We start from the raw sequence: 15,466 nt of genomic DNA on the forward strand, positions 1-15,466 counted from the left end.
AATTAAAAGTAGAAATTGCATTTGACTCAGCTATTCCCCTTTTGTGTATATTCCTAAAAGGGTTAATGATATCATATTACAGTGACGTATGCATACTGATGTTTATAGCAGCTCAATTCCTAATAGCTACATTTTTGAAATACTTACATATCCATCAACAGGTGAACAGATAAAAATAATGTAGTCTTTACAAATAATGGTGTATTACTCTGTCATAAAGAAGGAAAAACTTGAGTCATTTGTAGGGAAATGGATGAGTCTTGAGACCATAATGTTAACATGTTTAGTGAGGTAAATCAGACACAAGCTTAAATATTTTATTGTTTCTCTTACATAGTTTCATATTTTATATATATATATGTGCTGGAAGAATAAAAGACAGAAAAATAATTATTGTTATCCAGCACAGACAATGTATCTAACAGTGTACCTTGACTTAGTTGACTTAGTACAATTATCTTATGTGGTTTATATGTTCTCTGGCCTATTAGTCTGCTTTTTAAACTGTATATATGATAATTAACTTTATAAAGTCTTATAAGATAGGAAAATTAATCTGATGCTGGAAAATAAAAGGGAGTGGATTGAAGGGTAAAAAAGAATTGAAACATATTCTGTACATATACCAATTCCATACAGTGAATGGAATAATTATGTACTGCAATCACATATTAATAACTTTTTTTAAAAAACCCAAAGCAATAGATTTTCTTTCTAGGATAGAATACACACATCAACCTAGTTCTTCCAAACACTCATTCTCTTGAGAAGATTCTTGTTTTTACTGCTCTGTTGGTGGTGCAGTCTTAGAAGCTCAGTAATGTGATTATGGGACAGAGGGAGGTGATTAGTAGTGCAGTCAAGTGTTCCATATAAAGAAGTGTTCACTAAATTCCACTTTTTTAAACCCCACATCTCAGCCCTATCTTCTATTATCTTTGATTTTTCCAGTTCCACCTGACAGATTGTACTATTGTCCTTGATGTACTCATGCAATTCTGGTATATTTGGACTGCTAATACCTCAATCCTGGTTGATTATTATAAACTTCCAGTTCACAAATCATTAACTCATCATGACCTATTCCATTACTCCATATATATATACATATTTTTTTTTTTACCTATTTTGAGGTTTGATTAAAGATATTCCTGAGGACTCATTCAATGTGCCACACTGCAAAATGGTTCAGCTGACAGCTACTCCTCTGAGTGCACTTGCTGATGAGCCCGTCCATATCCGCGTTACAGGCCTGAGTCCTTTCAAGATGGTGAGTCTTCAGGCGTCACTGAGAGATGAAAAGGGCAACCTGTTTTATTCTGAGGCCTACTATAAGGCCAATGAAGCTGGTGAGGTAGATTTGGAGCGTGATGCTGCACTTGGAGGTGACTATGTGGGAATCCACCCCATGGGACTCCTCTGGTCCTTGAAACCTGAAAAGCTGTTAACAAGCCTGATAAAAAGAGATGTGATAAATAGCCCATTCGAGGTCCAATTAAAAGTTTGTGAACCACGTCCTCCAGTAAAATCTGAATTGACCAGTGCTCCAATTGCCAGCCTGACCCTGGAAAGGTGGTACGTGGCACCTGGTGTCACACGGATCCAGGTGAGGGAAGGCCGCCTCCGGGGAGCCCTCTTTATTCCTCCAAGTGAGTAGAATGACTCTGCTTATTGTTATCTTGTGTTTTCTTCTTTTAAATGACTCATCACTCTAGAAATTTATCTTGAATGTGCCTAATACATATCACCCAACTTTCTTAGAGTGAAGCTTCATTTTGATCAGAACACATTGTCATATTCTGCTCTAACTCAAGTTTTACTACAATAATTTGGGAGCTCGTGTAAGGCTATAAATTCATCTAGTTAATTGAGACTCTATGTGATTTCCAAAGCCTTGGATTCATGTTAAGTTTTCTGCATTGAAGCCTAGCTATCTGAAGACTCTCATCTCAGTATTGTGGAAACCATGAATTTCAGTTTAAGTGTATACTACTGCATTATTGTCGTGACAAGCTGGTGATAAGACTGACTGCAAGTTTGCAAGAAATATAGATGATTTGTAGACACTTCATCTCTGGATATATATTATCTATTTAGAGAACATTCCACACATAAGATAATGAACCATGCTTTCTTGTGGAAATACTGACCAGAACACTCATTTCCCCCTAAGTGATTTATATATGCCATTAAGTGGTTTTAAACATTTATTGACCAGAGTACATCGTGAGCACACATGAAAGAAAGATAATTTCACAGAATACTTCAGAAGGCCCAGATTTCAGATCTTTCTGAGATCCCATTCCTCAGACAAATACTTTGGTCTAGAACACAACCATTTCCTCTTCTGGATGTAATCTACCTATCTATCATCCATCTATTTATTTATGTATTTATATTCATATATAACAGTTCACTTGTAGAAATGAGTTGGATTTAGGATCCTTGAACTATTAGGATGTTTTTTGGCAACATAGAATTATAAATGAAGGAGGAATAACAGCTTGACTTTCCAAATTCACCATTATTGACTTGTTTGCATGAATGTGAGATTTGTAGACCAAATAATTATCATATAGATCACATTTTTGTTTGTAGAGACCCCAAAGAAGTGGCACAAAAGCAGTTCTTTTATGTCTTACCCTGCTAAACACAAGTAGATTGGTTCTGGCTTCCCAGTTTAGGATGATATTCCAGTTTACTATATGTACTTGGCAAACACCTTAGTACTTTGCATATGCTGGATCATGTTTCAGGCATTTGTTTTGTGGGACAAAAAAAGAAAATGTTCTGTGGGATCAAGAAGTGTTGAATGAAGTATCAAAATATTTCTCATATGTAACATTCTTTCTAGATAAAGGACTCACAGTCCTAAATGTGCATCCCATTTCTGTTAATCCGAAGATATAAAAAACATCCTTATTCATTTCCTCAAATGGTTTTTTTTTTTAAACTAAGCTATATTAAGTATCATTTTATTTCTTCTTTTCTGAAAGTCAATAGAGCACTTTTTAGAAAGTTTCCTATAGACATCAAAAATCAAGCCTCTCAGTTAAATATGGATGGGACCAGTCTTCCTTAGCTATAGACATATATACTTGAATACTCTCGATAGGTTCACTGTATATTTATTTTAGTTTATGGGCTCTGATTTATTTTGGAAATAAATTACGTACAATAACTACAATAAGTGACTGTTGAGTGATACTGTTTGAGTGATATTTTTTTTTACCCTGTATTAAGTTTCAAAGAATAGAAAGTATTCTGAGATGAAAAAGCTTATCATTTTACATCTACTTACAAGGAGAATTTCATCACTGTATAGTCATATGAGTGTAATGGAGTGGTATTATATCAGTGTTTTAGCCAAATTAATCATCAAAAAATAATTGATCCATTATCTTCTTTGGGAACCCAGTTAAACCTGTTGAACCACTTCTTATATCAGCCATCTTTTGATTATGTAATAAATGATTGAGATAATCAATTTATAAAGAGAAAATATAAAAAAGAGAAAAGAAGTTTATAAAGAGAAACTTTATAAAGAGAAACTGGCTCACAGTTTTCAAAGTCTTAGTCCATGAACTTGGCTCCTTTGCTTTGGGAAAAGCAGTTACAACTTGGCAGATCTGTGTGGTGGAGCACATTTGCTCACCTACTGGCCATAAAGCAAGAGAAAAGAAAAGTAATGCGCTGGAGTGACACTATCCCCTTTGTGGGCACAGCTGAGTGATCTGGAGACTCCATCCTACCCCTTACAGGTTCCACCACTTCTCAAGTATATCATCTAGGATTTAAGTCTTTAACACATAGGCCCTGATGGGACATTCAAGATACAAATTATGGCACTTTTCATCAGTAAGATGCATATGTGTGTGTGCGTATGTGTGTATTTGCATATAATTTAAGGCCTTTATAGATATCCTGAACCCTATTCATGTACCTTTTATAGGTTAGAAACCCTCATCCAATTCTTATGATATTCTTTAAGACTATAGAGATGAACCTCATTCTTCATGGCTGCAGGGTTTAACATGTTAGAAACTGGTTTCCCCCAAAACTTCTAGATGTTGTGTATCTTATACATTACTTAGGCATTGCTTGTGCCCCATATTTGAGATTCTTTTCAAAAATTATGCATTAATTCTACGTACCCAATGCACTCCTTTCTAGTGGATTGGATCCCTATTTTTACTGTTTTCCTCACCATCTCTTCATATATAGTCCATTTGATATTGTTTTTCAGGAGAGGGCTGTTTCCCAGGGGTAATTGACTTGTTTGGCTATGCTGGTGGACTGATTGAATTCCGGGCCAGTCTGCTGGCCAGTCATGGCTTTGCTTCCTTGGCCTTGGCTTACCATGGCTATGAAGACCTGCCTGCTGAACTGAACGAAGTGGATTTAGACTATTTTGAGGAAGCTGTCCATTTTCTCCTGAGCCATCCTAAGGTAATTTGCTTCTCTCATTCATTTAAACTCCAGTTTTAAACAACCATAATATTCTGTAACTTCCAGTTCCTTTGAAGTTCTATTATATAACCTCTTTCTTTCATTCCTTATTTCTTACCAAATATCTTTTCTTCAGTAAAATATAATTCAGAAGATGTTAGCCTGTGGCCACCATGGTGCCAAAAATCATTGGCTTTGAATTCAGACAGCAAAAACTTGCATTTCTGGCTTCATCTCATGTGGTTGAGGAATTTGGGGAATCACCGAGTTTTACCCTTTTGGCTTTAGTGTTTCTTCATGGTGTAAATAATATTGTATATAATTATTTCATAGTGTTATGGTGAGATTTGAAGGGACTATACATGCAAAGGGATTATAATAGTACCTGACTATACTAAACATTAAACACTGATAAAAATTATCATCATCATCATCATCTCATTACCATACTTAATCAAGGAGATGATATATTTCATTGTAGAATGGCTCTGAATTTTTCTTACCTCACAGTACTTTAACATAATATAGTAGTATGTTCCTATTCATATATGTTCTTTAGATCTTAAAATATATGCATTGTTGCTACAGAAGCTTTAATGGTATTATTCACTTTTAATTTTTAGTTTTTAAAAATAGCAGTAAAATAAAATCTAGGTAGTAAAACTTTTTTCTTTTTTTTTAATTAAATTCTTTTATTGGTACATTGTAGGTATACAACACAATTGCATTTCTCATTGGGAATTGTACCTTTACATAATGCATCTTGGTTCTTATGTTTTCCCCATTCCTAGACCTCCCTTCATGCCCTCCACCCTTCCCTATTTACAAAGACTTTATTTCCATTTTTTCTATTTCTCATCATTTTTCCTTTCCCTTCTTTCCTTTCCCCTGAGCCTCCCACTACCCATACCCATTTGGACCTCTTCTTCCTATTTTGCATTATCAATTATTCATTCTAATCATCGGTACATTTTAGGTATACAATATAATGACATTCATCATTGGAAATTTGCACCTTTACATAATCTCTCTTGGTTCTTATTTTTCACCCTTGCTCAGCCCTCCCTTCAACCCCTCCATTCCTCCCTATTTACAAAGATTTTGTTCCTATTTTTCCATTTTCACATAATAATTCCATTCCCTTCTTTCTTTTCCCCTACTCTTCTCACTTCCTTCCCCTTTGCCCCTTTTCTTCCTGTATCTTATTACCTATTATACATTTTAGTCCTTATTTACACTTTCAGTTTCTCACACCAGCAAAACTGTTCAGTATTTATACATGTGTGTCCTATTTATTTCACTTAAGAGTATCGCCTCAATGTGCATCCACTTAGCCCTAAATGTCTCTAATTTCTCATTTTTTATGGCTGAGTAGTACTCCATTTTATTAAAAAACCACATTTTCTTTATCCAGTCTCCAGTTGATGGGCATTTGGGCTGTTTCCAAGTGTTAGCTATCACAAACTGTGCTGCTATGAACACGGGTGCACATATATCACTGTGGTATGATTCTTTTAATTCTTTGGGGAAGATCCCCAGCAGGGGAATAGCGGGGTCAAATGGGACTTCCAGTCCTAGTTCTTTGAGATATCTCCATACTGATTTCCACAGTGGTTGGACCAGTCTACACTCCCACCAGAAGTGGAGCAGGGTTCCTCTTTCCCCACAGCCCTGCCAGCATTGGTTTTTGGTTGATTTCATGATAGCAGCCATTCTTTCTGGAGGGAGATGGAATCTCAGCATTCTTTTCATTTGCCTCTCTCGAATGACCAGTGATATTAAGGATTTTTTCATGTATTTATTTGCTATTTCTACTTCTTTGTCTGAGAAATGTCTGTTCATTTCAGATGCCCATTTTTGGATTGGGTTTTTAAATTTGGGAGGTCTGATCTTTTTAAGTTCTTTATAGATTCGAGATAGTAGACCTTTGTCTGAGGAAGAGCAGGTGAAGATTTTTTCCCACATTGTGGGTTGTCTCTTCACACTGCTGGTGGTTTCTCTTGCTGTGCAGAAGCCTTTTTATAAGAGGAGATCCCATTTGTTGATTGTTTGTGCTAGTTCACGGGCAACTGAGGTTTTGTTCATAAAATCTTTTCCTACACCAATGTCTTCAAGGGTTCTACCTAACCTGTGTTCCAACTGGTTCAGAGTTTCTATTTTAATATTTAGATCTTTAATCCATTTTGATTTTAGTTTAGTGCACGGTGAGAGGTATAGGTCTAGTTTTAATCTTTCACAAGTTGAATCCCAATTTTCCAGCACCATTTATTAAAGAGGCTATCTTTCCTCCAGTGAGGGTGTTTGGCTCCTTTGTCGAAGATGAGATAGCTGTGGGTGTCTGGTGTTGTTTCTGCATCTTCTAATCTGTTCCACTGGTCCTCAGGTCTGTTTCTTTGCCAGTACCATGCTGTTTTTTTATCACAGTAGCTTTGTAGTAGAGTTGCAGGTTGGGGATTGTGATACTCCCTGCCATGTCTCTGTTACCTAGAATTGCTTTTGCTATTCTGGGTCTCTTCTTGCTCTAAATGAATTTTTGGATTTTTTTCTCGAGGTCTATGAAGTATGCTGCTGGGATCTCAATTGGAATTGCATTAAATCTCTATAGCAGTTTTGGAAGTATGGCCATTTTCACTCTATTAATCCTTCCTACCCAGGAGCAGGGGATGTCTGTCCATTTTCTCATATCATCTTCAATCTCTCTTTTCAGAGTGCCATAGTTTTCAGAGAAGAGGTCTTTGATTTCTTTCGTTAGGATGATTCCTAGGTATTTCAGTTTTTTGGATGCTATTGTGAAAGGAATTATTTGCCCTATTTCTCTCTCAGTGAGTCTGTCATTGGTGTAGAGGAAAGCTATTGATTTTTGTGTGTTGACCTTGTAACCAGCTACTTGACTGAATTTGGTCATTAAGTCTAGAAGACTTTTGGTGGAGTTCTTGGGGTCTTCTCTATAGAGTATCATGTCATCTGCAAATAATGACAATTTGACTTCTTCATTACCTATCTTTATTCCTTTTATGTCTTTCTCTTGTCTAATTGCCGTCAGTGGCTAATGTTTCCAGAACTCTATTGAATGAGAGTGGTGATAGTGGACATGCTTATCTTGTTCCTGATTTTAGTGTGAAGAATTTCAATTTTTGACCATTTAGTATGATATTGGCTGTTGGTTTTTCATAGATGGCTTCTATCAATTTGAGGTAGAGACCATCTATTCCAATTTTCTGTAGGGTTTTTATCATAAATGCATGTTGGATTTTTCAAATGCTTTTTCTGCATCTATGGAGATAATCATATGGTTTTTGTCCTTGGCTCTATTGATATAGTGTATTACATTAATTGATTTGCATATATTGAGCAATCCCTGCATCCCTGGGATGAATCCCACTTGATCAGGGTGTATGATCTTCTTGATGATCTTCTGCATTCTGTTTGCCATTATCTTGTTAAGGATTTTTGCATCTATGTTCATTAGTGAGATTGGCTTATAGTTCCCTTTTTCAGTTGGGTCTTTCTTTGAGTTGGGGATCAAGGTGATGCTTGCTTCCAGGAATAAATTTGGGAGTATTGCTTCCCTTTCAATTTCATTGAAGAGTTTAAACAGTAGTAGCAGCAGTTCCTCTCTAAATATGTTGTAGATTTCAGCAGTGAACCCATCAGGGCCTGGGCTTTTCTTAGTTGATAAGTTTTCAATTACATTTTCAATTTCATTGGTTGATATTGGGTTGTTCAGAATTTTTAGGTCTTCTTCGTTCAACTTTGGTAATTCATATGTATCTAGGAATCTGTCCATTTCTTCTGTGTTGTCCATCTTACTGGCGTATAGGTTCTGGAAGTGGGTATTGATGATCCTTTGGATTTCTGCTGGGTCTGTTGTAATTTCACCCTTTTCATTCCTGATTGCATGGATTTGGGCCTTTTCTTTCCTTTTTCTGACAAGGTTGGCTAAAAGTTTGTCAATTTTGTTGATTCTTTCCAAGAACCAACTCTTGGCTTCATTGATTTTTTTTGTATCGTTCTCTTAGTCTCCATTGCATTGATTTCTCCTCTGATCTTTATAATTTCCTCCCTTGTATGAGCTTTGGGGTTGTCCTGCTCTTCTTTTTCTAGAAGCTTGAGGTTCAGCATCAGGTTGTTTAATTGGGATCGTTTTGTTTTCCTAATATGCATATTCACTGCTATGAATTTCCCTCCTAAGACTGCTTTCATTGTGTCCCATAGATTCCGATATGTTGTATTGTCATTGTCATTTAATTGAAGGAACTGTCTGATTTCTTCTTTAATTTACTCTGTGACCCATTGGTTATTCAGAAGTGTGTTGTTCAATTTCCACATGTTTATGAAATTTTTTGAGTTTCTTTTGCTATGGATCTCCAATTTCATTGCACTATGGTCTGATAATGTACAGGGGACTACTTCAATTCCTTTGCACTTACTTAATCCTGTTCTATGTGTGAGTATGTGGTGTATTTTGGAGAATGACCCATGTGCAGCTGAGAATAATGTGTATTCTAATTTTATGGGGTGGAAGACTCTGTAAACATCTGTTAAGTTCATTTGTTCAAGAGTTCGATTGAGTTCTAGTATTTCATTACTTGTTTTTAGTCTAGTTGATCTATCTATTTGTGACAGTGGGGTGTTGAGGTCCCCCACTACAATTGTATTAGTGCATATATGACTTTTCATGTCCGTTAGTATTTGTTTTATATAGTTGGGTGCACTAGTGTTTGGTGCATAGATATTTATGATTGTCATCTCTTCCTCTTGGATTCTTCCCTTTACAAGGATGTAATGTCCTTCTTCATCTCTCTTAGTCAGTGTTGGTTTGAAATCTACTTGATCTGCCAAAAGGATAGCTACTCCTGCATTTTCTTTGGGTTCCCGTTGCATGGAGTATTGTTTTCCACCCTTTAACTTTCAGTCTATGAGTTTCCTTTTGAATGAAGTGTGTTTCTTGTATGCAGCATATTGTTGGATTTTGCTTCTTGACCCATTCTGCCAGTCTATTTCTTTTGATTGGTGAATTGAGACAATTAACATTGATGGTTATAACTGAAACATATTGACTTGTCATTGCCATGACTTTTTATTTTTGTTAGGTTCTCCCCCTTTACCTTTACTTTCTTGTCATGCCAGATGGGTTTATTCTGCTTTGCTTCCTGGGTTTGTGATCCTCAGTATCTGTTTCTAGGATATTGTGTAAAATTCTTTGGAGTGCTGGTTTGATATTCACGAAGTTCCTAAAGTGCTCTTTGTTATGAAAGTATCTTATTTCTCCATCCATTTTGAAAGATAGTTTTGCAGGGTACATCAATCTGGGTTGGAGGCTGTTTTCTTTTAGGCCTTGGAATATGTCACTCCAAGCTCTTCTTGCCTTGATGGTTTGTGTTGAGAAGTCTGCTGTGAGTCTGATGGGCTTTCCTTTGTATGTGATTTGTTTCTTTTCTCTGACTGCTCGTAGAACTTTTTTCTTCTGTTGTGTTTCTGGAATCTTAACAATTAAATATGCCTGTGTGTAGTTTTTTTTTTGATCAAGGCTATTTGGAGTCCTATATGCCTCACTTATCTGTATGTCAAGCTCTTTTCCCCTGCTTGGGAAGTTTTCTACCATTATTTCTGTGAAGAGATTCTTTATGTCATCTGCCCTCTCTCCTGTTTCTTCATTGAGCCCAATCAGTCTTATGTTATTCTTCTTTGCATCATCTAGCAGCTGCTGGATTGATTTCTCATGTTCCCTTATAATTTTGAAACAATTTTTCTTTTCCTGGTCATTAATTGCAATGTTATCTTCTATATCTGAAATTCTGTCCTCACATTGGCTCATTCTGCTGTGTAGACTTTGAATGGAGTTTTTCATGTCCTGGAAATCTATTTGCATCTGTTTTATGGATTCCATTTGTTTCTTATGTTGGGATTCCATCATGTTCCTGAGCTCCTCTCTATATTTATTAATCATGTCTTGCACTAGGGTCACAATTTCTCCTGTTATCTGAGAAATTATTTCTGATTTCATTTTTTCCAGATTCCCTTTTGTTGCCAGTTCAGTGGGTCCAGGTGGTTGAGTATCAGAGTTTTCCATCTCATTTCCCTTTGGGGTTGCTGTAGGTGATCTGGAAGTCTGGTTTTGAGACTTATTTATGTGTTTTCTCATTTCAACTGGGCCAGGGGGCTGTTAGCACCTGCACGGATTACCTCCTCTTAGCTGGGTGAGGTGGGACAGGGGCCGGGAGCAGCGGTATGGATTGTGACCCAAAAGCCCTTTCCTGTCGACTGGGAGCAGCTGGAGGGATGGTGGCCGGGAAGCCCCTTCTTCTGGACCAGGAGCAGTGGGACGAAGGCTCAGAAGCCCCTACGTCTGGGCTGGGAACAGTGTTACTCAGTACCTTGGTCTGGTGGTCTGGTGTCTTCTGCGTCTTTATAGTGTGAAGTCAGGTGGCTGCCTGTCTGCAGCAGGGTGATTCCGTGTCTTCCGTGTGACTCAGGACGTAGGTAGGGCGTGCACAGACCTGCCTGTCTGCAGGGGCTGATTCGGCATGTGTTCCGTGTGATTGGGGACCTTGGTAGCATGTGGGCAGACCTGTCTGTCTGCAGCGAGGTGATTCGGCATCTTCCATGCAACTCAGGACCTCCGTAGGGCGTGCACAGACCTGCCTGTCTGCATTGGGCTGATTCGGCATGTTCTGTGCAACTCAGGACCTCGGTAGGGCATGGGTAGACCTGCCTGTCTGCAGCCGGGTGATTAGGCATCTTCTCGCATTTCCTGTTTTATATGAAGAGTCAATTCATAGTTCTGAGACTATTTCTTTGATACTGCATTTTATGTTTTTACTCTGGGTTGGCAGAATTTTCCTCATGCATACTTCTATCATAGAACTGATATTACTCTAATCTTCTGAATTTTACAGTTGGTTTCTCCTGTATTATCACCTGGCAGGTGATAAGATTTACCTCCCTGGGTTTTTCAGTGTCTAGGACAAGGTGGATGATCTAAAATGTTTGTTTGATCACTTACAATTGAAAGAAAGCTAAGCTAAGCCTTCTTTTGAAACCAAAGCAAGTTTAGAACCTTTATCCAAGTCTGTACTGCTTTTATCTCCACTCTTAATCTTTTCCTAGAGGATGACCATTTATTTGACCATCTAAAGAGGTCAGAACTGATATAATATAGTTTACTGATCTATTATATATAAATTTGTATTATTCACAATAGTACATGCATTTTACTTAATTTCCTTACCACATTGGTGATGTGGTGGTTTAGATCTAAAATGTCTCCTAAAAGCCTCATGTTTTTAGAGGTGAGTCTTTTGGAGTGTGACTAGGTTACAGAGGTAGCATACTCATCCATTCATGAGTTCAGTAGCAGAATGTTTTCTTAGGAGTTGGGGCCTGGTTGGAGGTAGGTCACTGGAAGCTGACTAGAAAAGGTTATTTTTTTTGCTAGCTCCACCCTTTGCTCTCTTCTTCCAGGATGCCATGGGTTGAATGTCTTTCTTCCTTCATGCCTCTTTTTTTTTTTTTTTTTTGGTATGGGGGATTGAACATGGGACGCTGTGCTTGTGAGTTGGGCGACAGAACCATGAGCTAAATCCCTGGCCTTTCTTCATGCCTCTTAAGCATGTCATTTCTGCCTTGGAATCATCAGATGACTGTGGACTGGGAACTAAACCTCTCTTCCTTTAAGTTGTAGGTGTCAGCAATTGTGTCCATTGATGAAACAGTGACTAATCACAAATTGGTAACAAAGAATTGGGATCATTCCCACTATTATACCTTACCATGTGGTTTAGAAGCCTTTGGCACTAGTTTATGGGAGGAATTTGAAAAAGTTTCACAAAGTGGCTAGATATGCTGTAGAAGGCTGTAGGCTGAGATGTATGGAAGATTCTAGTTAGAGTTCAGAAGACTAGAATGGTAATAGGAACATAGATAGTGAAGGCCAAGCTTAGGAGATTTCAGTTGAGAACAAGGATTCCATTCGCAGTTGGACTATAGGCCATGTGAGCTACACACTGGCTGAAAATTTGTCTTTATTTGCCTGTGTCCTGAGACTTTTTAGGAGACCAAGATTAAAGACAATTCACTAAGTAATTTGCAAGAGGAAATTTCAATATTCATGTTGGGTTCACATTCACATTGCAAATATTCAATAGTCACATCGCACAATATTCACATTGTGGCATGAGTCTTCCTGGCTGTGTTTAGCCATATCTACAGAGAAAATCAGGAGAAAAAAGCAAATGTTAAAAGTTTGCACTTTTCTCACAAAAGAATCACCTATAAAATTAGACCTTTTATTCCTGTTATACAATATCAGTCATACATTTTTAAAATTACAATATTAAGATCTAGGAGACATTACCACAGATTTTACAGAATTTAAAAGAATGTAGAAAGCATATTACAAAAATATTTTTTGAAATAAATTTGACAGCTTCTAAGAAGTACCTTGGAAGACAAATTGAGGCAAAAGAGAGCACAGTGTTGTAAAGATTAGCATTGAAAAGCAGCCAAGCTCTTTGCATTAGGATAATAAAAAGTTAGATTGATGGCATCTCAGGATTCTGATCCTTTAAATGATCAAGGGGGCAAAATTGTAAAGCATTCATTTGGAAAGAGATCCCCTGTACCCTCTGTTACAGAAGGGACACCTAGGAAATTGGTAATCTAGGATCCATTTCTCAGTGTGCAGTCACTCAGAAACACTCTGAAGAATCCAATCAGAGATCTCTGAAGCCATGATCTAAGAGGGGTTTTCTACTGCTCAAATGGGTGGTAGGCCTTGACATCATTCACATAGTATTGGATTTATAGGCATGCAAAATGCATGAATTGTGTGGTAGGGAGGCTTCTAATCAGATTTTAGAAGAAGGGCCAGAGACAAAGTAGTGTGCCCCTGAGATGGCTAAGCATGAAGCTTTGAGAATGAAGCCAGTAATGCAGTGGAAATCTCAGGAAGGGGGACATAACAGGAATGTAGAAAGCTGCAGGCTGTGAGCAAAGCTATGCAAAGAGAGAAGCTATGATGACTGCATTTGGTGATGACATAGTGGCAAGGCTACCCAAGCCTTTTGGAACTCCCATCTTACCACAATTTGTGCAGAGTGGTAGATGTGGAGCTAAGGAAATTAATGGTTGCTAAACTTGCTTTTGGTCTTATTTTGATCTTGTTCCTTTTACCCACCTATTTCTTCCATTTGGATTGGGAAAGTTTACACTATACCATTGTATGGTGGACGTACTTAACCCCACCACCACCATCAGGGGTCATATAACAAAGAATTTGCCTTTAGTCTTAGAGGAGAATCTGGACTTGGGTTTTCAGCAGTGCTTAAACTGTTAAATTATGCTAACTCCTAGACATGACTAAATTTATTTTACATAAAGTGATAGACTTGAGTCTGTCAGGGGCTATGGACAGAAATGTGAAGGCTTAGCTCTATAATATCCCCCAAATGACTCATGTTTTCTGTAGTAGGCATTTTGGAGGGTGATTGGATCATAGAGGTGCTATACTCATAAGGAGATGAATCTATTGATGAGTTCAGTAGCTGACTGTGCTGTTAGGAATTGAAGCCTGATTGAGCTGGGTCACTGCAGGCTGAACTGGAAAGGTTATTCTTGTTTCTAGCTCTTCTCTTTGCACTTGCTTCCAGGATGTTGTGGCTTGAACATCTTTTCTCCATCATGCCCTTCAGCATGCTATTTCTTCCTAGGAGTCAGCTACATAACCATGGATTGAAACTAGTATCTAAATAAATCTCTTGTTTTAGTTGCAGATTTTGGTTTTTGTGTCCCAGTAACAGAAATATGACTAATTACATATTTTTGTTAGTATCTTAAAATCAGAATTAATCACAATGCTGAATACAAATTATTTAGTTAGTGAAGACTAACTAACATTTTTGAAAGAGTAATTCCTTTGTATATACATTATATGTTCCACAATTATACATATCAGTTATAAGAGCAGATGGGCATGGTCTACATGCTTTTTTTTGCATTGTTCATTGAAGTTCTTTTATCACCTGATTCTGGAGTTTTTCTAACTGAAGTATAGAATAGCATCTCATATTAATTATTTGCAGGTCTTTGGTCCAGGCCTTGGGATAGTCTCTGTAAGCAAAGGAGCAGAGATTGGAGTACCTATGGCTATTCACCTAAAAGAAATCATAGCCACAGTGCTTATTAATGGGCCTACCTTTATTATGGGATTTCCACAAGTATACCACGGTTAGATCAGTCAGGCTGCAACCTACTATATGGAGTACAAATCCATCAATGCCTTGGGATTTGCAGAATTTTATCAAGTTTTTGGAAAAAATGAAGGTGATATTAGCCAGTCTATCTTTCCTGTTGAAAAGGCCCAGGGACATTTCCTCTTCATTGTGGGAGAAGCAGATAAAAATCTCAATACCAAAGTATATGCTTCAGGAGCCACTGACTGGCTGAGGAGCAATGGGAAGAACAATTGGACCCTCTATCTTACCCTGGGGCTGGCCACCTGATAGATCCTCCCTATTCTCCACTGTGCTGTGCTTCAAAGATCTCTGCTGAGTTGCAAATCATTCATTGGGGAGGAGAAGTTATCCCACATGCCGCTGCACAGGAACATGCTTGGAAGGAGATTCAGAAATTTCTGAGGAAGCACCTCATTCCAGTGGTGACCAGTTAACTCTGAGAAAATTGGATATAATTGCAAAGTAGGTAAATCTGTGTCCTGCACTTTCTTTTGATTTTCATGGATAAATTACTTTGTTCTGTTATTATAAAAAGGAAGTTATTGTGAAAAAAATCAAGATCAGTGAGAATGATAATGTCTTGATTGGAATAATGGTTTCTACTGAATGAAATATCATACCTTGAGAGTTCTATAATTGAGAAATAAATATATAGCTATAGCTGCCCCAAAATTTGCATCATCATGTGAACTCTAAATCATTGCAATTATCAAAGGAAAATTGCTAACAATAAAATACAGCAGAATCAGATGCTGACATCTGTTTACCTAAAATCAAAATTA

The 15,466-nt window shown here is 37.5% G+C and overlaps 1 protein-coding gene and 1 pseudogene across 2 annotated transcripts in view; both read left to right on the plus strand.

Annotated features, from left to right (window-relative positions):
- Positions 1-1,134: 1,134 nt before the first annotated feature.
- LOC147825808 (bile acid-CoA:amino acid N-acyltransferase-like) lies at positions 1,135-15,161 on the plus strand (annotated as a pseudogene). The gene is made up of 3 exons (XR_015440149.1): positions 1,135-1,649; positions 4,247-4,449; positions 14,532-15,161. The product of XR_015440149.1 is annotated as a bile acid-CoA:amino acid N-acyltransferase-like (transcript).
- LOC101717293 (bile acid-CoA:amino acid N-acyltransferase) overlaps positions 4,312-15,466 on the plus strand; it is a 127,159-nt gene continuing 116,004 nt past the window's right edge. Inside the window, exon 1 of the mRNA XM_087184231.1 lies at positions 4,312-4,449. The gene's annotated coding sequence lies outside the window, so the exon portion shown is untranslated. The remainder of the gene's footprint in view (positions 4,450-15,466) is intronic.

Source organism: Heterocephalus glaber, unplaced genomic scaffold (assembly GCF_053883595.1).
Source record: "Heterocephalus glaber isolate CG9 unplaced genomic scaffold, H.glaber_assembly_v1.0 deba00001481, whole genome shotgun sequence".
NCBI classification, from domain to species: Eukaryota; Metazoa; Chordata; class Mammalia; order Rodentia; family Bathyergidae; genus Heterocephalus; species Heterocephalus glaber.